The sequence below is a fragment of the Anas platyrhynchos genome, chromosome 25 (assembly GCF_047663525.1).
Source record: "Anas platyrhynchos isolate ZD024472 breed Pekin duck chromosome 25, IASCAAS_PekinDuck_T2T, whole genome shotgun sequence".
Lineage (NCBI taxonomy): Eukaryota > Metazoa > Chordata > Aves > Anseriformes > Anatidae > Anas > Anas platyrhynchos.
The window spans coordinates 8,748,920-8,764,738 of record NC_092611.1 but is presented as its reverse complement, the minus strand read 5'-3'; the positions used below and the strand labels follow the sequence as shown (position 1 = coordinate 8,764,738).

The window sequence follows — 15,819 nt, the reverse complement described above, 5'->3', positions numbered from 1 at the left end:
CTCTCTGGCCTCAACTCGCCATTGATTTCCTATTCTCTGTTCCCTTCCTCTGCTGTCCAAAGCTTTTTTTCCTGCTGGTGCCCCCAGCACAGGTGTGCTCGGTTTGCCCCTTTATGGTGGTGGAAAGTGCCCGTTTCCAGCTGCTGGCACTTTGGTATAAATAGACCCTACAAAGGGCTGCCTCTGCTTGGCTTGGTTGGGGCAGGGTTGGTTTGGTGCTGCCGTGCCCAGGGAGGAAGATGAGGATGCTGACAAGGTTGGGGACAGCTCGGGTGAGTCGCTTCTAATCTCATATCTCGTACCGTGTCTGCTGCTGTGTGTCAGCGAGCTGGGAAGCCAGCAAGGGTTGTCTAAGGCAGAACGTCCCCAGGGAGGGATGCTGGCAGTTGCTAGCAGGAGTTGAAGCTCTTTGCTCCAGTGTGTTTTCAGCTTTTAACCGCTGAGGCAGTGTTTCTGAGGGAAGGATGTTCTGGGAATGTCTTGTGCAAATGGTTTTAAGAGGAAGCAAAATTCTGGACTGGTGAATAAATGAATACAGGCAGAACACCCAGCCAGAGCACCAGCAGCCCTTCTGCTTCTCTCTGCCCTGCAAAACTTCTCTGGGGCTGGCAGTGCCTGGGCCTGTGCTTCTGAGGAAGGGAAGCAAAAAAAAAACTTAGAAAAATTAGTGTGGGTGACAGTGAGCATGTGGCATGCTCTGCTTTGTGTTGGGCTCTGCCTTTGAAATGGAGGAAAAGGGACAACATTTGGCTCTGGCACCTGAGGGAGCACATGGACTGTGGGCAGCTGGGATGCTCTGTTCTCACCAGAGAGCTGCTCGGGTTTGAAGCAGCAGCTCCAGGACAGAGAACTTGCCAACAGCTCCTTGCCTTTCCTTCCCCTCTATTTTCTTTCCTTTTTTCCCTCTTGGCTGAATCAATAATTAAGTATATTCTAAGTAGTGCAGTTTTGCTTGATTTTTTTCCATTTGGCTTGTGCATTAGTTGGAAATGAAATATTTAGAGGACAGAATATAGTAATAAAGCCAACACACTTTTTCTGCTAGTATATTTTATTTATTTTGTTTAATAATGAGGTTCTGTATCTCTACCCCCTTCTGTATCAGTGGCTTTTTCCTCTTCCCCTTTCCTTTGGAGGCAGAAGATAATATCCCCCTTTTAAAAAAATAATAAAGTCAGGCTTGTCTAACAAATCAGGTCCTATGCTCTGATGTTGTAAGTGTTCAAAGGAGTTTCCCAGAAGGCTTAGAGAGGAGCAGTCCAGCATCTCCACACTGATGCTCCTGTTAACCAATGATTTGTTTGCAAGGGCAAAGCAAAAGGAATTCCTTCATTTAAAAGTTATTTGTTCCCTGATGCTAACCCTTTAATAATTCCCTGGAAACAGAACGAATGCTTTCCACACATCATGAGCAGCACACACTCTGCACTGAAATTGTCTCCTCTGTTCTTCTGCATTTCCACTTGCTATATATATAAAATATTATATATATGTGTGTGTGTATGAATGAATATATATATAACATCTGACTTGTTTGTGGTCTTTTCCTTACCTCTGTCTGTAGTTTTGAGATGTTTGCAAGAATTTATTCCCTGGGGAATTTCATGAATAAATCCCTGCTGCTAGGAGTGAAGCAGGGATGAGGACTGAGGTGGGTGTGCGTGGAGCTGGCCCTGGCAGGACTCAGACCCTGCTGCAGCTTTCAGCCCTTGGTGCAGTGCTGTGAGATGCTGGGGTCAGGGGCTTTGCTGTGCTCAGAGACGGGTGCTGAGGGGTTGTTGTCCCAGGAGAAAGTGCTTGGCATGCAGCGTGGATGTTTGTGTGGGGGGAGAGGTCTAAGCACGGGCTGGCAGGGCATGAAGCTATTTATCTTGCTGCTGTCTCACAGACCTCAGGCTCTGTAGCTGTTCTTCCCTCAACAGATGTAGCTGGGAAATGCCTGTTCTCTCTGCAGGGAATCTTAGTGGTTTCAAGTTTTTTTTCCCCCATTCTGCTTTTGGGATGTAAAAGCAAATTTAAATCCCTCAGACAGAAATTACTCCAAGGAAATTCATAGAGTATACACTAAAGCACTCTATTTCAGAAACTTCAAAATATTTCACTGAGACTTTCATCAAAACATGTTTACAGTAAAAAAAAAAAAAAGTGTGTGTATTTGAAATGGAGTATTTCTCACAAACAGTGTGCGCAGTACGTGCTGCCTGACAAGCACGTGAAGCTCTCCAGCCAAGGAAGAAGCCCAGAGCCCAGGGGGTCTGGGTGGGTTCCCCAGCACGTGAGCCTCTGCTCCTCAGGAGTGAGGTCCCAGTCCCAGGGTCAGGTACATTCCCGTGTGTTTCGGAAGGTGTTTTTTGTTGGCAATGTCAATTCCCAAAGCTTCTCGGTCACTGCTGCCGCTTCACTAAGGTGCGATTAGGAAAAGAAAATAGCAAAACAAAAACCCTCCAACCTTCTGTTTCAGGTGTGAAAGAGCTCAAGATAACTAATTACTCGCACAGCTTGCCTCTCTGGGCTCTCCTGCGCTTCGGATAAATATTTTGTGTACATTTGAACTTGGAAATGAGGGAGTTGCACCATGTTGGTCTGTTCCAGGTCTTGCTGTGTTGGAGAAGTCAGTGTGTTTTTCTTCAGTTCACAGGGTGCTGAAAACTGATGTTTTTCTAATATTTGTTCAGCCCGTTTTCTGGTGCTGTGTGCTTCCTAGAGCACAGCCTTGTGCTGTTGTTTTGGGCTGCTCCCACTTTGAAAATTCTTTGGTACCCTCCTGCCTCTGCTGACAGGTTGGGGCTCATGGGGCAGCCACGGGTGAGGGCATGTACTGGGGACCAGCCACCCTGCTGCTGGTGCCATGAGTGCCACGTGGCTGTGCCCAGGGGAGGAGGGCTGTGCAAATGTGGCACCAGGCTCCTCTCTGGTGTGTGGCTGTGGTCCCTGGCAGCCTGCGACTGTAATTTCCTCCTATCTGCTGCTTGGAATCTCAGTCCTATTCCCAGCAGCACAGGGTGAGTTTTTCCCTTCCATTACCAGTTCTGTGGATGCAACTGTTGCTTTTAACTCTCCGAGCGAGTTTCAAGGCAGTGCTGAGTTAAGCAAGGCTGAGGACAGCAGAGCAGGGCTCCTCACTAATAGGTCTCCCCGGCAGGCAGGAGGAACTCTTTCTAGTCGGCTCTTTGTAGTTAATTCTTGATAATAGTCCTCCCATTGTTAATATTGTTGTTAAACTCCTGCATTCTCACCGAGTGAAAGCTAATTATAATAATTAACAGAGAACTTGTGAACTTGTCAAACTGGTAATTATAAACCACGGGGACTTTTATCATTAAGAGATGCCATTCAGGAGGGGGGGGGGGGGAAGAAGGGATGCAAAACCTCTTTTGATTAACTCTGTGCCCATGATGAGTCACGCCGCTGCCCAGCCGCCAGCTCTCCGGGGACCTGGACTGCTCTCCTCCAGCTACCACAGAGACCATCTAAACCAGTGCTGGCATTGCGTTCTCCAAATAAACAAGTGACAAAGACAAACACTGGCTGCAAATCTGCCAGCAGCCCCAGGACAGCCAGGCAGGGCTGCTGCCAGGACGTGCTGCAGGCGCTTGCTGTGCTGCTGCTCTGGAGGGTGGCTGAGGATGCTCAGCTTGAGCTCTTCTCTCCTCATCCTCCCCTCTCCTCCTGTTATTTCCTTTCCTTGTGGAGGAGGAGGAGGACAGCCCTGTGGTCCATTATGTTCTTCTGTGCTCCTGCTCCCACCTTCCTCTGGCAGGGAGACGGGCTCTGACCTGCGCGTTTCTCTTTGTGTAATCTCTTCCTCCCCTGTCCCCAGAGGACAGGATAACCCCAGGCATGCTGCTGTTAAATCAGCACTGGTGCTGGTGCTCCCACCTCCCACTGCGCCCAGAGGTCCTTGCTGAGGGTCCTGGATGCATTATTGAGTGAAAGAAGCCCTTTCTTTGAGGGACTGTTTATAGAGTTGCTAGAATAAATTATATGTTTCTCTCCATGTGCACTATATTTTAGCCACATGCGTGCATTTATGTGCACAATTTTTGATGAAACGAATAACAGGGCATTCTTGCTTTGACTTTATCACAAGCACAAAGGCTGAGATGTGTAAGCTAGGCAGAGCTCTGGAGGCCTGGCTGGCTCTGGGAGGCGGCTCCAAAAGAGCCCACAATTTGTGGAATGGCAGGGATGAACACAGGAGCTGATTTCCAAATTAACCCAGGTGCCTCTGCAGGGCTGGGCTGTGGCAGGGGATTGCTCACCAGCAGCAGCACAGGTACTGGGGGAGGAAGGTGCAGGGGCACCAATCATCCTGCAATGTGGTGCTGCCTGGTTTGGGGCTGAACAAAACCAATGAGAAAATGCTTCTCACGGGCAGATGCTTGAACAGAATCTGATCACTTAATTTCTGCCTAGGCAGGTTTTGGCTCGCTCCTGTAGGAGAGATGCTCACAGGTTGTTGCGGGATCTACAGCTCCGTCCTTAGCTGCTTCTCACTAGAAACCCATAAGATGTCTGAAGAAGTTTTGGGGCCTTGGAAGCTGCCCACACTGTTTGCTAGAAAAACATCCCCTCGCTGTGCTGAGCCCTGCCCCGCTCAGCAGCATCACTCCTTGCTCTCCCCACGTCGCAGCCCTCCCGGCAAGTTTTGCTGTGATATTTTCCAAGTTTCCTCATGTCTATTGTGAGTTTTCTCTCCTGGACAGTAAACAACAAATGGTCCTTTTCACCCAGGAGATAAGATTGTTCATCTTCCAAAGTCACCGGCACTTGTGTGCTGGGTCTGGAGCAGTTTGAATAATGAGCCTTCGGGAGGACTCGTGTTTCTCTTCGTGTCCTTTTCTTAACAAAGATCTGAGACTCCCAAGGCAGCGGCAGCTCTGCCAGGCACAGAATGCGACAGGGGCCGCTTCTGAAGGGCACAAGTTACCGAGAAGATTTTCTTCTTTTCTCCTCCACTTTTCCAATTGTACTTCTGTCAGGCACAGGCACCGAACAATTGGTCCTTTATAGAGAAATTCCCACCAGGAGCGACATAAACATTGCTGCACAGATCCCCATTCTCTGCTATCTTGCAGCAGCTCACATTAACATTTCAATCTAAAAAGTGAACCAGAACTTCCTTGTGTCCTGAAAGCTTTGCTTTTGTGGCTTTTTGGTGTTGCATTTCCCCTCCTCCCGTGGCCTTTCTCTTCTGCATCCCCCAGCTGTGCGCCTCTTGCACCCTGCCCCTCGGTGTTTCTGCCTGCTTCCTTCCAGCTCTGCTGGGTGCTGCCCTCCTGCATCCCCAGGGCAGGATGCTTTTCTCTCCTGTCTCAGCTGAGGGGCATCCAGGCCCTGGAAAAGGTGGAAGATGGAAAGGTTTCCAGCAGAGATGTCTTTGTGACAAGAAAAAATCCTCCGTAGCCGTGGCAGCCAGAAGGGTGGTTGTCATCAGTCACTTCAGCATCTTCCCCGGCTGTGTCGAGAGCCCATTGACATACTGCAAACCCAGAGCTACCTAACACCGGGGTGGGAGCAGTGTTTTATGGGGAAAGCACTTAAGTGCATGCTCAAGATCATCTACTGCAGGGCTCTGTTTAAGCACCTGCTTAGTGCTAAACACGTGCACAGTCCCCTCTTCCATGGCTGATGGCCTTTATCCAGATCTGCCACGAGTCCTGTCCCATCTTCTCTGTCCCTTCCAGCTCCAGTCCCATGCAGGGAGGCAGAGCAGGGTGTACTTTTTCAGAGGAGCAGCACTGCAAGCTGCTTTTCAGACCAGTTGTGAAACTTTCCTGGCTTGGCTGAAAAGCCAGCTGGAAAAATTCCCCTGAGAGCTGCGTGGCATTTTGCATTGACAACTTCTGCCCACAGCTGGAGTCTGCTGTAGCCCTGAAAATAGACACATGAAAATATGCAAATTTAGAAATAAAGGAAGGCTTTCACTCAGAAGTGAGGTAGTGAGAATGAAATTCATTCTCCCCACTTTCTGTTGCAGCCACAGAAAAGGAAGAGACGCCGTTTCCCAGCCTCTGAATTGGTGAAGGCAGACCTGAAAAATGGAGCTCATTCCTTCCTTGTGTGCCCTCCAGAAGCTGCGAGCCAGCTGCTTTTCCCATGTCCCTGGGCAATGCCTGGCTCAGGGAGGATCTGGGCGATGCCTGGCACCCAGTGCCCTCAGTGCTGGAGCTGTGGGACAGATGGGGGAAGAAAGGAGTCTGCTTGCTCACCTCGCCCGCTCTCCTGCATCCACTGAGCCTGCTGCAGGAGCAGGTGCCTCTCTGGCCGGAGCGGTGCGCAGTGGCCTGGTGCACAGAGCCATTGGAACAGCGCATTTGAGCATTTAAAATACATTAAAGGAGCACTCCCTTTGAAGTGAGAAACTATCTCTATTTAATCAGAGAGAAACAACTTTTCAAAAGATTTTTTTCCCCTCTTCTTTACCTTCAGCTGTCTGGCTTCTCCTGTGGATAGTACCATGAATAAAACATGCATATCCCAATTAAATCTTGATTTAATTTCTCTTCTTTGCAAAGCTGATGAACTCGAGTGCTTTCATAAAGACGTGAACATTAGCATTCTTTTGAGATGCACAAGCCGGTCGGAGGAACAAGGGACTCAAATAATCACCCACATCTCTCTTGGCCTTGCCAAGCTCTGCGCTGACTTAGAGAAGAAAACCTCGGCTGGGATAATCCTCCGGAGCAGTGGCCGTGCTCGGCCCCATGGTGGAGGGCAGCTGAGGTGCAGGTACAACGGCTGAGAGCAGGAGGAGGAGAGGAAAGCTGACGGTTGGCTTCACATCAGCTGCCCTGCTCCTGTTGCTTTTCTTCTTTTCCTCGGTGCAGCAAAATGGTGTGGCAGAAGAGCAGCTGCAGGCGTGACCATGAGATTGGTGCCCGGCTCTGTCGGCTGGTTTGTGCCTGAGCTGCAGCTGCTTGTGCGGATGGGCTGTAAGCACCCTGTCCATCCATCCACCCTATCCATCTGCCCCATCGCTCCATCAGAGCTCAGCTCGCTGGTGAAGGCTGCGCAGAACTGAAAGCCGCTCTTTGTTACTCCTCCAGCTGCCTGAGAAGGTGAAGAGAAACAAGCCCACTTGTTCTTCACTGAGATTTTTATTATTTTCTTTCTGGTAGATAAGAAATAGCTTCGAAGTGATCGCTCCACCAGCACACTGGGGCAGGGGCTGTTACTTAGTGCGTTCCTGAAGGCTCCTCACTTTAAAAACAGAAAGCAAAGGTTGTGTTAATATTTTTACACACAGCAAAAAAAGCGCACAGAAATGTACGTGTCCAAGCAGGCTATTTTTAATGAAAACAGTTCGTTCAGAGCAGCTTTAGGAGCCATTGGTACAGCTGGTCTGTATCATGTGAGCTTCCCTGGAGAGGGTCGTGTGGGCTTCCCAGGGCCGGTCCCTGTGCTCGGGCACTGTCAGACAATGATGGCACGTGCACATCCCCAATGCCAAGTGCATGTGCTGCTGCTCTGTCACAGCTGGTCAGTGTTTTCCAGCTTTTGTGTTTTTCATGGAAAAAAACAGACTGGCTTGAGCAAAAATAGTTTGTCATAAGTTTTTTTTTTTTTTTCATATATGCAACCTCTAAAATAAATAAAGCTCTACACACTGATGTCCTGCCCGTCGTTCCAGCCTCGTGGCACTAATTGGTGCTCTAATTTCAGTGGATTTCATACAATGCTTTAAATTACCTGTGGTGCATTTGTGGTGGAGTGCATTCGTGTTTTTTCCTGTTGTCTTAGGGCCTTATCGTACAAAAATACAACCCGTGCTTATTTTTCCGTGCCAGAAGCATTTCTGTTGTATCCAATGATCTTACGCTGCAGTCTAGTATGAAATGTTTCTCACAAAAATTTGGTAAAAGGTGTTTCAACAGAGTTTTATTTCTGCAAACTACTAATGTATAGAAAAAGTCATCTTTCCAGCGAAGTCTGAGTTTTCATTAAAAAAGAAATGAAACCCTTACAACACCCAACACTTCAAACTTTCTTTGCTGGGAACATTTCTCTTTTAAAAAGTCCATAAAAACCTCTCAGAACAAATTTCAGGCAGAAAATTGTTTTTGTCATTCCATTTTTAATAGGGATTTTTTTTTAAAAAAAATTCATTTCCCGCATAGCTCTATAAGGAGCTGCTGAAATGTCACCATGGTGATTGTCCTCGTGACATTTCCATTCAGGATTTAAAGCAGGGAAACAAACACAGCTGTTGGGCTGCTGTGTGTCCTGGCCAGAGCGGTGCTGGTGGTGGGGCAGGAGGTGAAATTCACCTGGATCCAGGATTTTGGGCAGGCCAGGGTCGCTGCCTGTGCCTCAGTTTCCCCACCTCGTGCTGCAGCCGGGCAGGCAGTGTGAGTGCCGCCAGGGTCACGCTGCTGATGAAAAGAAATAGCCTCGCAGCAGCCAAGATAAAGAAACACTCGATGGGAAAGCGTGTAATGCGGCCGTTTTCATGGGTCATTGCAGGAGATTATGAATTCCACTTACAGCCCGAACGGCTGCAATAGCCTTCACCAAAGCTAAATGTGCTCCGCGGGCCGGAGGTGACTTTGCTGGGGGATGCTGCCGGGCTCAGCGCCGTGCCCAGCACGGTGACCCCGGGGGCTGCGCTGCTGGCTCTGGTTACAGAGCCTGGCTTTGTGAGCTTCCGAAGCCACCCCATAACTGACCCTTCATGCAGCAAATGTCACGGAGTATATATGAGTTTTTAAAAACAGAGGAACTGAATTAGAAGCAAATTTCTTCTGCTCGCTTTGATTCCTCATCCGTCTCCTGCCACCTTCCCAGCAGCGCGCTGAGCGCTCCGCGGCTCCTGGCTGCTCGCACCGAGCTCCTTTACCTGCCTGGTGATCGATGAGAGTTCTGGGCACCTAATTTATTTTGTAAAAATAGTGATTTATTTATACCAAAAAAAGTTTTGCTAGGAGTTGCTTCTGATTTACGGATGTGCTGTTGTGTATATATGGCCTTGTAAATATTCAATTTATTGGCTAAGCTTCCAGGGCTGCACCAGGCCCTGCAAGGTCTGGCCTTGGCAGTGCCAGCAGATCTTTTCTGATGCAGCAAGAGGTCCTCAGCTGTGCTGGTGCTTGCTGCAGGGACTGAAGTCTCCTCTTCATCCTCTCTGGGCTGTAGGAAATGGCCCTGGGCAGCCCCTTGCCCAGACAGGGCACGAGTCATGTCCCATCTAGATCAGCCTTCGGTAGCACCTGTCCCTCCTCTTCCTCAGCAGAGACTCAGGCTGTGCCTGGTGGGCAGCAGTAGAAAATTGGGGGTGCCACGAGCTTCACAGCTCCTCTTGTTGGAAACAAAAAAGGTGCAGAAAGAGCCGTCGCGCTCCCCAGTTAATTGCCAAGCAAAGGTGTTGCATGCAGGGGGGAAGGCAAGGAATAAAGTGCTTTTACCTGCTCAGCTGGATAATTAAAAGCTGCCTGAAGCACTGCTAACCTTTTTTCATCACGGCATCATTCATTATAAAGCCAGAAAGAATTAACTATGCTGCATTATCAGATAGAGAAAAATATTAATAGCAAAAATGGGAAAGAGAAAGGAGAAATTTTGGGTAAGTTAATTAAACTACTCATCCTCAATGACTTATTAAGTAGCTGGACAGGCTTCTTTGGGCTTAGTGTGTCCCTGAGAGTGCGAGATGTTATCTTGGAGGAGGAAACTTGTCAGCTAGAGCAACTTTTCTGTCTCAAGCACGGTGCATGCGTGGTCTGTACCGCCCTTGAGGCTGGCCACTGTCCTGGCCAGCTCTCCGGGTGTGTGCTCTGGGGCTGTCTCCTTGTGTGACCCCATCTCCTCCCCATCATCCTCACCCCCTGTACCTTTGTTGGTGCTGGGACACCAGGACAGAGCTGTGCACTGACCAAAACACAGCTGCCCCAGAGCTCTACAGTGCAGCTAAACCCCTTGTGGGTTTTTTTGGGGCACCCCTGCTGATGCCAGGCATTTTACTGGCGGCCCACTTCTGGCTGGGCTTTGGGTGAGCTCTTCTGGGAGCCCTGCACAGGTACGGTGTGCTCGTGCAGGCAGACGGCACCGAGTCGCTGTGAGCCCACGCAGCCCCGCTCCGAGGCTCTGCTTGTTAGCAGCTCTGCTTACAGCGCACCTCGCCAGTAACCAAACCTGACAGCTTCGTCCCATAAACCACAACTGACGGGCTCTGCAGCTCCTCCTCACTCCGCAGTTGCACAATTTCATATCCAGTGCTGCTGAATAAAAATGGGGACATTTCTCCCCGTGACAGCTGAGCTCTCAAACCATGATAAATCACGTCGCATAGATAGCGTCTCTCAAACTAACCTTTGGGTACGTGTGTAAGTGATAGTAAAACACTGCAGCCTGCATGGGGTTAATTAAGAGAGGCACCCTTGTGCTAAGTTGCAGGGCAAAGCTCAATTAAGTTGGGAACTGAAATGGATAATTCCATTAAAATGGATTTATTCACTGTGCTGCTGCTGATACGCGTCATGCTGAGGAATATTTTCAATGAAAGTTTGTATTTTACCAACTTTGCTTGCCTGCCCTTATCACTGCCGAATGACTGCAGGAAGCTATTTGTACAGGCAGCAGAGCCACATCCGCAGCCCTTTTTGCTGCCTGCCTCCCCAGGCTGGGGGGGACTTCAGTAGACCGAGTTTTTGGGTTGCTCCAGACAATGCTGTGGAAAAGGTCTAGGAGCTGTGTTGGAGGCTGGGGAACGTGAGCTCATGAAACACAGCACATGGAAGGGCTGCCAGGCACCTGGGAACCACCTGGTCCTGCCCAGCCTCCTGAATGTGACACCTCCAGTGGGGAAAATGCAGGTTTTTGGTGGTGGTGAGGACGCGATGTGGGTTTAATGGCATGCAGCAGCTCTTGGAGGCCACACAGGCTTGTTCTGCAGTTGCAGTGACACGAAGCCAGCCCAGAGCTGCCTGCATGGCCAAGGGTGGCCCTGAGCTGTGCACCTCCAGGGCAGGGGGCTGGGCTGTGGCGAGGTTCATCCAGATGCACGTGGTCACTCAAGGCCCCCAGTAATAATGAAAGATGTAAAAAGCTGATCTTTGGAGTGAAAAGAGACAAAGCTTGGTAAAGAAGGTAACAGTAAATGGGACCCAATTCAGCTCTCACGTTATCTCAGCACCAAGTTATTGGCTTTCCTTGTGGTTTCTGCCTGGACCTGTTTGCAGAGTGCCGGGGAGATTTCCTTCCCTTGCTTCAGGTGCTGCAGGTGCCAGAGCCCCTCCGAGTGCCATCCACGCTGTGTGGAGGTCTTCCTGCAGAGGAGCACATCCACGCAGGGGTAATTAACTGATGATCACAGAGTTTAGCAAACACAGACTGACAGCAGCCCTGGCTCGCTTGTAACCTGTGCCTTCGCTAGCGTTAGTTCTACAGCTAGCCCTGCTGTCTGTTGACATGTTGTTTCTCCTCATTAATAAATAACTGCCTGGAACAATTATTCTGCAAGAAACCGGCCTTATTATTTTTACCTATTCATTTATTTGTTTGGCCTGTAAAAGGTATAGGGAAAATTATAAAACTCAGGATGCCTCTGTGAGCAAGAGCCTGGCTATTCCAGTGTGACCTCTTCCTCCCAGGCACAATTTCAGAAAACGTCTAGAAATTTAGTTTTAAACCTTAGTGCACAAGTCATTGCCCTCTGCCTTCTTGTCTCTGCATCAGCAGTCTCCTCATAGCCCTCAAGCTGAGCTTAGCTCAGAGCAGCAGCCTCGGATCTCCAGGATGGTGCTGGTGAGGGCTTTGTGCACCTGGGGAGAGGGGAGATGGGTTCTGGCCTTGGGGACCTGCAGGTTCTGGGGTCCTGGGGATGAGCTGTATGCCTGGCCTCGAGCAGGATGGAGCGGGGTGCTTGCTCAGCTCTGCAAGAGGTGGAGAACAGGCAGGGGATTGCCCTGCCCTCTCCACAGCCATCTGCAGGCAGCATCTGCACCCAGGTCCCGAGCATCGGTGGTCCGGCCAGCACGGCCGTTCATCTGAGAAGCATCGTGCTGCAAAGATGGAAACGAAAAACAACTCTTGAACATTTAAGAACCAAAACTGTTTCATTCTTTCCGAAGGTCAGCTGCTTTAAAGTCAGTTCAAGCCACTAGGGCACCTTTCAGTTTCATTTCTTCTGTTTAATTCTCACCAGTTCATTAAAGTCTGACCTTCCATGCTCTTGGCAACAGCTCGCAATGGCCAGCGAGAGACAGGCCATTCTGTTTTCAAGGCTGTTAAACTGCCAGGGATATTTTAGGTTCTTTTCTTAATATTTTTGATAGCAACTCATAAGTCACTATCAGAAACCTTAGCGTGCGGCACAGAGTAGAAAAGCAAGAGATAATGTGAGAGAATAGAAGAACGAAACCACTGAATACCATTTTTTTGTGAGCTGCAGAAAGGTCAGGCAAGATTCTGGACAGTTATCTCATTGTGCTCACTGATAAAGCATAGGAGAGCTCATAGCCACCAGCGGCTCCCTTCAAACAAAGAGATATTTAATTAAACACCACCAAAAGAAAAGGAAGGATAAGTGCTCTGGAGAGAGATTCCTACGACCAGCCAGGCTTTAAGACACGTGAAAGCTGAGATCCAATCTTCCCAGGGCAGCTCAGGGGGGTGCCTGGACACGACCCAGAGATACCCCAAGCCAGGCTCGGGGGGCTTTGGGGAAAAACCGGGCACGGTGAGCCAGTGCTGTGCGTGTCCTGTGTGAGAAATGCTGGCAGCTCCTGCCCATGTGAGCACAAGGGAACCCCAGTCTTGTGTGGATGTGGCAGTAACATAAAGGCACTGATAGCTGGGGAACAGGGCCATGGGGAAGGCATGTGGCTGCTCTGCAGCAGCTGGCACCAAGGAGGTGGCCCCGTCCCCTACCCGGGGCTCCCCGGATCCCCACAGCGCACTCGGTGCCCTGGATCTCCAAAGGGAAAGCTTCAAGGGGGAGAAGAGCTGCTCTTCTTTCTGGTTTGTGGTCCAGGAGCTACGGCAGCCTCTGCCAAAGCCTGAAGCCACGCTTGGAGAGGAAGGGGCGTTTAACCGCCGGCTGAGATCACGGCCGAGCAGCCTGGCTATGGCTGCTGAGGGCATTTAGACATCACATTTTATTTGTTCATCTAATTAAAACAGAGGTAGAGCTGGCTCTTCCCTGCCTAAGTGTCCGGTGCCATTTTGCAGAAGGTGTTGATTGTGCTGCTGCAGCTTGCAGCTGAGATTTGTAGCGAATTGGGTCCCATAAGAGTTGCAGTTTAACAAAAACACTAGCATGATTTATTATCTCCTGTGTTAAGGGAGCAGCCTCTCTCTCTCCAGGTAAAAAACACCCTCTGAATCTGCTTTCCTAATTTGCATAGGTAATGGTCATATCATTAACAGCTCATTAGGAACAGAGCGGTGTGACAAAACAAAAATTCAGAAACACTGAGCTGGAGAGGAACCTAGTCCCCTGCCTTGGCAAGGAAGCGCATTCAAAACCACGGGTTAAAAAAGAGAGAGCCGTGTCTGGGAGACAGTAAAATATAAAGGGAAGAGCCATGGGTCATTTAGATCTTATGAAATGTAACATATGAGGAGCGATTTGCAGAATGAAGGTTAAAATTGTCTTGTTGTGGCCATTGCGAGCCTCAACTGCTTGTTACGGGGAGCTTGCTCATTGCCTTCAAGGTGAAACGGATGGGGAGGAGATAATTGAATTCTGGTTGAGAGAGGAGGGAGTGGGACGAGGCTGCTGGTGCCTCGCATCCCTTATTGCTCCCAGGCCATGCTGGGGATGCCCTGCTCCTCCCCAGAGTGCCAGCAGTGGGCCCGGTGCTGTGTGGGGCCAGGACCAGCCGCTCCTGAATCCTGCCCTCCCCATGGCACTGCCAGCACTCTGCTCCTGTAAGTGCTGCGCGAATTACCTTGGCAATTTAAAGAATGGGAGAAAGTAATAAGTTGAATATGAGGCAGCCCTGTCCAGCAGGTGCTTTTGTCAGGAGAGAAAGCCCTGGAGCCCTCGGATGAAGAAGAAAAAAATAAAACAGGTGAAAAAAAATTGGATAACATATAAATTAAAAAAGAATAGGGCTGGTTTCAATCAATAACCCTTGAATTATTGACTGCTTGTACCATTACAGTCTCATACCCCAGTAATCTTGTGGGGAACTCCTGGCAGAGCGCAGCCGGGGAGGCGAGATGGCCGTTGTCAGGAGCCGTAATTCATTCCAGCTCCGAGTGATAGGCACAGCATGCAATTTTTTTTCCAGAAGTGATCCAGTGTCATTGCAAATAATGTGACATCATTATATCGAAGCCATATTAAATATTATCAAAAGAGCTATCTCGCATGCCTGGCAAGCTGTCAGCGCAGACGGGAGAACTTGTTTGAGCAGGGACGTTTGCTTTCCCTTTTGTCAGCTCGGGTTAGACAGCTTTCTGTCTTTCCAGACTTGCCACTGCCCCAAAGTTTTTCTGTTTGAAAAGTGTGTTGAGGGAAAAAGAACTGGATCCATCTGAATTCAAAGATTAAATTAAAAACATACACCTTTGTACATTTCTACCAAGGTAATTCTTGTGCAAAGTGTGACCTTCCCAGCCCTGATGGCTCCTGGCCAAGCTCACACCGCGTGCAGGAGCCGGGGACCACAGGGCACAGCGCTGCCTCCCGAGGTGATTTGGTGCTCCCCTGCAAGGGGCCTCAGTCACTGGAGCAGCTCATAGCATTGATCGGGAAATACATCTTTCTGCCCATACAAACTTCTGAGAAAAATCTTTGTTTGGAAATAAAATATTGCTTTAAAATCTTTTTTTTTTTTTTTTTTTTTTTTTTTTTTTTTTTTTTTTTCCCAAAACCCAATGACAATGTTTCCTGGTAAAAAAAAAAAAAAATAGAAAGGAAGGAAAAATAAGAAAATATATGCTGCTGATAACGTGTGAGTAGCTGTTTTTGTGAATAATTTTTCTCCATTTCATGGAGAAGGCCAGGAAGCAGGCATCTTATGTTTAACATGTTCAGTCATTACTGGCTTAGGAGAGATGCAAACCACTGAGGTGGCTGTAAAAGCTTCTGGTCTGTAATTTGAAAAGAAAATAGTGATTTGGGGAGTCTCTGTTTTTGGATGACCAAATGGGAGTGCTTCAGAGGCAGTAATTTTCAGAAAGGATTAATCAAACACTCCCTTAAAGAAGGGAAGAAGAAAAAAAACAGCTCTGCCTGCTGTGTCTCATTCTTGAAGAGTGCAGGGAGGATGCAGAGAGGGAAGGGGTGTCGCTGCCCCATCCTGCTGCACCCAGAGCCCACTGTGACTCGGAGGGGCCAAGCTGAGCCCCGTGCACACCTCTGTGGGTTGCAGGAGTGGGTTTGTAACAAGCAGCTCGGAGCCCCCGTTCTTCCTGCAGAGCCAGGCTTCGACCCCACATCACCTGGCTGCGTGAGCCCTTTGCAGCTCCAGGCTCAGAAAGCTGGAAAAAAAAAAATCTTCACATCACCGACAGTGGCAAGCCTCTGTGTCCCCCTGATATCCTTGCAATAATCTTGTCTTCAAAGCTGCATTGGGTTTTTGGAGCAGAGAGAGGGAAGGAAAGGACGGGAGCACTAAGGAAGGCATACAGCGTACGGCTTTCTCTAGGGCATTGTGTCCAAATAGAAAAGCAAGGGTCTGATGATTTTTATTATTAAGATTTACAGCTAGGAGTTATTTTCCTTGGCAATACTGTCCACTGCCTTTATGAACAGCAATTACAAAGCATTTGGTATCCTGGAAAGCAACAGGCTCGGGAAGAAACTTTCAGAGTGCAGCACTCTGAGGATCAAACGTGTTTGGTGGTAAATGCTGGGGTTCATTAAGGTAA

The 15,819-nt window shown here is 49.0% G+C and overlaps 1 long non-coding RNA gene across 1 annotated transcript; it reads left to right on the top strand.

The window, feature by feature from the left end:
• LOC106020387 (uncharacterized) lies at window positions 1-6,489 on the top strand. Its single transcript, XR_001195867.5, has 2 exons — window positions 1-272; window positions 5,981-6,489. It is a non-coding gene; the product is annotated as an uncharacterized lncRNA (long non-coding RNA).
• Window positions 6,490-15,819: the final 9,330 nt, after the last annotated feature.